The sequence below is a fragment of the Sapajus apella genome, unplaced genomic scaffold, assembly GCF_009761245.1.
Source record: "Sapajus apella isolate SASKATOON/1434 unplaced genomic scaffold, GSC_monkey_1.0 scaffold119, whole genome shotgun sequence".
Lineage (NCBI taxonomy): Eukaryota > Metazoa > Chordata > Mammalia > Primates > Cebidae > Sapajus > Sapajus apella.
In genome coordinates this window covers 3,758,719-3,766,068 of record NW_022437059.1, presented here as the reverse complement: position 1 = coordinate 3,766,068, position 7,350 = coordinate 3,758,719, and positions in this window count along the sequence as shown.

Genomic DNA, 7,350 nt, shown 5'->3' with positions numbered 1-7,350 from the left:
CAGAGGGAACTCCCTGCAGAGGGATTATCAGCCTCTCCTCTAGCAAATCCACTCTCAGGGCACAAGGCTCACATCTGAATTCCCTAAATAACCGGCCCCCTTCGGGCCTGCAGTTGAGATTTTCCATTACAGGGACCTGGTAGGTCCCATCTCACTTCCACCCTCCTTCCCTCTCTGGGTTCCAGTCAGAAAGGGCGGGTAGGATGGGGCCAACAAGGCCTTCCCATGGCCCCTCCACTGACCTTGGCTTTGGTCTTGGGGGAGAATGGGCAGCGGGAGGAAACAATGAAGGGGACAGATACCAGTTCACCGTCTGTGTGTTGAGGAGAGAGGGGAGTAGCAGGAAAGCTTGGGGTTAGACATCAGGAGAGACTGGAAGAGCAGAAGTCACTACAGAGCGGCCCGAGGCAGCTAGGGCCGTCAACACCGGGGCAGCCTTGCCTGGGGCTGCGGGGACAACATGATAAGTTGGGCTTTAGGAAGGACCTATTCCGTAGGTTCCTGGGCTAGAATTCCTGGATAATCTTCTGCCCAGCCCTCTCCAGGACACACACTGAGATAGAAGAGGAAACACTAGTCCCCGAGCCTGAAGGTGTGCAAACTTCAAGCACTCTCACAGTTTCCATCCACCCCTCACCCCTGCTGGCACCTCCCAGTACTGCCCAGTCCTTCCAAAGGCCCTGGCTCTGGTCCCTGTGGCCAAGCTCAATACCGGAAAGGATGTGCCCTTCCTCTGCCCCTACAGCCTGCTGGGGCTCCCTGCCATGCCCTGCATTTGGGTGAGAGCACAGCCCGAGGGGCACTGCTGCTCACATCCTTAGGGCTCAGAGAAATGGAAGAGTGGGCAGGACACCCAGGTTCTATTCTTCTGCCGTGCGTCACTGACCACCCTCCCTGCCCAGTGAGAGCTGAGGCTCTGGGGGCTCTCCCTCCTTCTTGTCCACCATGAACCTCAGGCTTTAGGACATTAACAGGGGTAGACACCTGATCCTTTGATCTGGAGTGCCTGGGTTGGGCTACTGTTCTTCAGACACAGCCAGCAGTACCAGTTTGGATCAAGGCCATTGGAGTAAGAGGAGCAAAGGAGAGAGAGAGAAAGACTTGGAAGCAGGAGGAAGGGAGGCCAAGATGCCTGGGCTGGGGAGCGGGCTGAGAGGAAGTCACAGATCAGGAAGGGGGTCCACCAAGGGGAGAGTGGGGATGGAAATCATTTGAAGATCATGAAAGAGAGAGAGGATGGAGTGGTCCTGAATCAAACCTTTGGTTGGTAAGAAGTGTGTGTGTGTGTGTGTGTGTGTGTGTGTGAGAGAGAGAGAGAGAGAGAGAGAGAGAGAGAGAGAGGGGGAGAGAGAGAGAGAGAGACCAAGAGAGTTGCAGACAGACAGCAATGTGCATGTACCTGTGTACGGATGCGTGCTCGTTAGTGACTGGGAGGACCTGACCGCTGGTCCTTTGTGTGATATGAGACGGTGTGGGGTACCAAACCACGTTCCAAAGGGGGAGCTCCTCAGCCGGAGGACCAGATTCAGATGTGTGGCCAATCTGCTGTGAATGGGTTATCTGTATGCAAGCCTGAGTACAGAGGTGCGTGTGAGTCCGTGTGTGCGTGCATGTGGGCCCGTGGGGAGCTTGTGTGAAGCCGGGTGTGGGTGTACGTGAGAGTCCATGGGAGAATGTGTGTGTGCACAGGGAGGGGGTGGGGACGCTGCTCAGCTGCAGATGGGCTTTCAAGGTCTCCAAGAAACAGTTTTGTTTCCTAAGTGACTGGCCTCCTGGGGCCTCCAGCCCAGATTTGAAGGTTGTTTCAAGATCATGTAAGAGAGAGAGGAGGAGGGAGAGTGGGAGGGAAGAGCTGGGAGGCTCTATCACCCCCATGTCCCTCCTCCCGCCCCCTCACCCCACTTCTCTGCTGCAGTCTTGATTTGGGCCCAGCTCTCCAGCCCTGCTCCTCTGTCCTCCGCTCAGCTGCCACCCCCCGCCCCGCCGGGCGTCTCTCCTTCTCTTCCTTCTTCCATTCCCTCTAACTCTTCTTTTCCATTCTTCTTTAGGGCCTGTGGTCTTGTCACTGCTGCCACGCTTCTGAGGCCTTCTGGGAGTGTGGGTGGAGTTTTTCTGCGTGCAAGGGGAGCCCATCTTGGGGGATGAGATGAGGGGAGCTGGGAAGGCCTGGGGTGGCCACGACAAGAGTCCAAGAAAGATGACTTCTCACTCTCCCTTCCCCTCCAGCCCTCTGTCCTCCCACCCCCTCAGGTTATAGTGACCTGTTAAAAGGTTGGGCTCAGAGCTACAGAGTGGTTTGTCCAAGTTCTGCTGGTGCCTCAGTTTCCTCACTCGACTTCAAGGATGGTGTTGAATTTTCTGCCTATCTCTCCTTTAACATCTGCTCCTCTGTTTTCTTTTTGGTTTTTCTTTTCATTTTCTTTTATTATTTTTTTCTTTATCTGTTAAGCCATTCCTTCAACATGGTCTTTTTTTTCAGTCTACTCAAAGTAGATTCTGAAAATCTCTTCTGGCCAGGCACGGTGGCTCATGCCTGTATTCCCAGCACTTTGGGAGGTTGAGGTGAGAGGACTTCTTGAGTCCAGGAGTTCAAAGTCAGCTTGGGCAACATGGTGAAATGCTGTCTCTAATAAAAATACAAAAAAAATTAGCCGAGCGTGGTGGCATGTGCCTGTAGTCCTAGCTACTCAGGAGGCTGACGTGGGAGAATCGCCTGAGCCCAGGGAGGTTGAGGGGCTGCAGTGAGCCAAGATTGCACCACTGCACTCTAGCCTGGGCAATCGGAGTGATGCCCTGTCTCAAAAAACAAACAAACAAACCAAAACAACAACAACAACAACAACAACAACAACAAAACTCTTCTTCTCTATCCCTTAAAAAAAAAAAAGACGGAGTCTCACTCTGCCACCCAGGCTAGAGTACAGTGGCATGATCAGCTTACTGTAGCCTCGCTCTCCTGGACAAGCGATCATCCTGCCTCAGCCTCCAGAGTTGCTGCATCTATAGGCATGCACCGCCACACCCATCTGGTTCTGTCATTTAAATCTCTCCCCTAGACTATTTTTATTGTCCTTTTTTTTTGTCTCCTCTCTGTCGCCCAGGCTGGAGTGCAGTGGCGTGATCTTGGCTCACTGCAACCTTCGCCTCCCAGGTTCAAGCGATTCTCCTGCCTCAGCCTCCCGAGTAGCTGAGATTACAGGCGAGTGCCACCACGTCCGAGTAATTTTTTGTATTTTTAGTAGAGACGGGGTTTTACCGTGTTATCCAGGCTGGTCTCGATCTCCTGACCTCGCGATCTGCCTGCCTGGGCCTCCCGAAGTGCTGTGATTACAGATGTGAGCCACCTCACCTGGCCTGTTATCTTTTTTATTGTTTAAACCACATTGTATAGAATTTGGGAAATAGGATGAAGAAGTACTCAGAAGCATTTTCCTCAGTCTCTGTCTGAGCTGCATTCCCACCTCCTTTTGTTCTTCCTTCTGTCTGGTTTCAGACAGCGCCATGTTGTGTTCTGCCTGTTCCTTCCACAGGTGGAAGTCCCAAGGGAGGAAAAGGAACCGACTCACAGTGTGGCCCAGGGGCCGGGGTCAACCCTTCCCTGGAGCATGATGGCCCCGGGATATTCTATGCCTCCGGTTTCCCACCTGTCCTCTCACGGTCCCCACCGTGGTTCATTATAATGGGTGCTTGCCTAAAAGTCAAGTCAGCTGAGGCTAGTCCTGCTGGGGCCACTGCCCACCTGCGTGACCTTGGACAGGAGGCTTCTCTCCTCTGATCTTGGCATCTTCATCAGAATAACAAGGAACGGGCTTAGAAAATCTCTGCGGTTCCTCTCCAGTTTTGGTGATCCCCAAATTCCAGGCTACTTCCTCTCAGCGCACAGCTCAGCTCAGGTGAACAGCAGAAATGACCTGCACGTTGTCCCTGTGTGAGAACCATGAATTGGAGACCTGGTTCAGAAGGAGATCCCAGGGCGTAGGTTCTCCTATCTTGTTTGTTAGCATGGAGGCAGGTGCTCCTATTTTGTTTATTATTACGACTCATAGAAATGAGTCTGAGCTCTTTGACTCGGCATGGAAAAAGGGAAGGACTCAGGTTTGAGCAGACACTACCCTGGTTTCTTACAGAGAGCCACTGCCAGAGGTGGGACAGGGTCTGGGTATCTTTGGGGGAGAAAGGCAGGGCTGGGGGTGAGACTGAGAAAGCCTGACATCTCTTGGCTGGTATCTGATCAGCAAACACCAGAGGAGTCTGTTTCCAGAGATTCTTTGGGCTGGGAAAAGTGTGTTGGGGATATGAGGAGGATGGGCTTAATGGGCCCTGCTGAGTGTGAGGAGCAAGGGTCACAGCTGCACCCTCCAGGGTTCCTCTTAGCCTTTGATTCCATCTGGGCAGGGAGGGAGCGGCCCCTCAGCCCCCTTGAGGTAGGTTTGCTTTGGCCAGAGATCTGACCCAGCCACTGGCCCAGAGCACCCCACCTCCCCGCTCCCCCTATCAAGAGGCAGCTGGCTGGGCCTCCAGTCTCCTTCTTCCCACCTCCTTCCTCCCTTACCAGGCCCCCTCCTCTTGGCCCCGGATACAGCTCTGTTTATCTGCCTGTCCCCTGTGGCATTCTCTCTACTCAGAGAGTTCGGAATGCCCTGCAAATATCTGGCACACAGGGCCACTGCCTCCCTCCCACATAGCAGTCTCTCCCTGGAATTTCAGGGAGCTTGGCCTCCTCTGTGCCTCAGTGTCTCTGAAAATCCAAGATCCTTTTACTTTTCGGCTCCTGTCTGGATGTTCTCGCCACTGCCCCCTTGAGGAACGTGAGTGCGCCCGAGTGACTAAAACAGATCATGTGCTTTTGATGCTATTGGATCATTTAGACATTCAACACGCATTTGTTGAGCACGTACTATAGGCTATATTCTGTGCAAGGTACTAGGAAGGTAGTTACAATCAAGGCAAACAAGGTCCCCACCCTCACTGTCCTTTCTCTCAGAATCTCATGCCATTCAGTCACTAAATCCCTCCACCCATTCTTGACCTTGTCCTCCCAGGCTCATAGCCCTTAGGGACTCTCCACTTCCATTTCCTCAAACTTTCCCCACTTCTTTACCTCGATTTTTGCCGAGCAAGGTTGAGTGGGCCTCGCTCTGCCTCCTGCCTGGGTGATTCTCCTAACCCCATGACACGGGAGCAAAGTCTGAGCAATGACGTATTGGAAACCACACTGGACTGGACCGGAGGGAGGGCAGAGGCCTTCAGTGTGGGACTTGCTCTACCATTAACCAGCTCTGTGCACTTGAATGAGTCCTTTACCTTTCGTCAATAAAGTCGGGTGTGGGGCTGGACTAGCTAGGGATTCTCACCCTTAGCTGCATGTTAACATCCCATGCCCAGGGTTCACCTTCAGGTACCATGTTTTTAATTGATCTAAGGTGAGACTTAGGCATCCGTGTGTTTTTTTTTTAATTTATTTTTATTTTTTTGAGACAGAGTCTCGCTCTGTTGCCCAGGCTGGAGTGCAATGGCAGGATCTTGGCTCACTACAACCTCCACCTCCCAGGTTCAAGCAATTCTCCTGCCTCAGCCTCCAGAGTAGCTGGGATTACAGGCATGCACTACATACCTGGCTAATTTTTGTATTTTTAGTAGAGATGGGGTTTCACCACCATGTTGGCCAGGCTGGTTACCAACTCCTGACCTCATGATCCACCCACCTCGGCCTCTCAAAGTGCTGGGATTATAGGTGTGAGCCACCGCGCCCAGCCACATCAGTATTTTTTTTTTTTTTTAAACTCCCCAGATGAACCAATAGGCAGAGATGAGAACCACTGAGCTAGATCCTAAGATCGGTAGCTCATCATAGCTAGCAGTTAGTGAGCACTTATTGTAGATTGCATGTTTGTGTCTCCCCAAAATCTTCAGGTTGAACCTCTGATGTGATGGTATTGGGAGGTGTGGTGCTTGGGAGGCAACTAGGTCATGAGGGCGGGACACTGGTGTGTGGGATTAGTGCTCTTTTAAGACGAGACCTGAGAAAGCTTGCTTCCTCTCTCTGCTCACCACCATGTGGGGATACAGCAAGAAGGTGGCTGTCTGCAAACTAGGAAGGGACCCTCACCAGGTACCGGATCTGCCAGCACCTGGATCTTGGACTTCCCAGTCTCCAGAACTAATGAAGACAGCATACAGTGCTTAGTCCTCACAACTCTATTTTACAGATGGGAAAACTGAGGCACAGAACCGAAGCTTACCCAAGTGTGGAGGGGAGGTGGGATTCAAACCTAGTTAGTGTGTTTCCAGAGCCTGCGCATTTAACTTCCAGGCTATAGGGACCCATTGAAGCTTCTCCTGTGGGTTTTTGTCTCTAGGAGTGCATGACCAGAACCGTCTGGATGCAGTGGCTACAGTGAGGAGTGCTCCAGAAGATAAAGGAGAAGAAAAAGTGCCAACTCTTATGCATCTGTGTTGAGCCACATATTGCTGGCTGCTGGTTGCTCATCATTGCGTTTAGAGGGTGATGGAAGCCCAGAGAAGGGGGAGATGGTTCTTAGTTGGAAGAATCAGAAAGGTCTTCTTGGAGGTGGTGGCATTCTAGGTGGGCCTTGACAGATAGGTAGGCTCTGACTCAGAGAGACAAAGAGAAGGAGCAATGTGAGCGCAGGTGCAGAGAGCGGAAGCACTCAGTGCACAAGGAAGAAATGTGGGAGGTAAAACTGGAAATAGATGTTGGAGCCATTTCATGGAGGGCCTTGAATGCCAGAGTAATTGCCATTCTAATTGCTAGTGTTTCCTAAAAGGCTCTGATGATAAGAATCATCTGGGTGCTTGTTAAAACTATAAAAGAGCAGGCACATTTCTTCAAGATTCTGATTCATGAGGGTGGGCGTGGAGAGTGGGAATCTGTATTCTTACCACCAAGCAAGTTTGAGAAATATTCCTATAAACAACATTGAGCCACTTAAAGTTTTTGAGAAGGGGATCAATCTCACTGAAATTGTGTTCTAGGAAGGCTCATTTGATGGGAGGGTGTGCACCTGTACGTGGACAGGGGTGTTGGGCTGGAAGGGAGAGACTGATAGGGGCTCTAGGTGGTGACAGTCTGGAGCAAGACAGTGGCAGCGACAGAGAGGAGACAGGGATGGATGAAAAGACGTTTGGGAGGTAGACGTTCAGGATTTGGCAGCTGATTGGACATCAGGGTAAAGAAGAAAGCAGTTGGAGATGGTGGCGATGATGAGGATGCTGGTGCAAAGTTAACTAAAATAAGGGTAGGGGAGAAAGGAGGTTGCTTGGGGGTATATGAAGGTTGAGATGCTACAGGCAGGGCTTCAGATGAAGGCACTCGGTGGGCGATAGAAG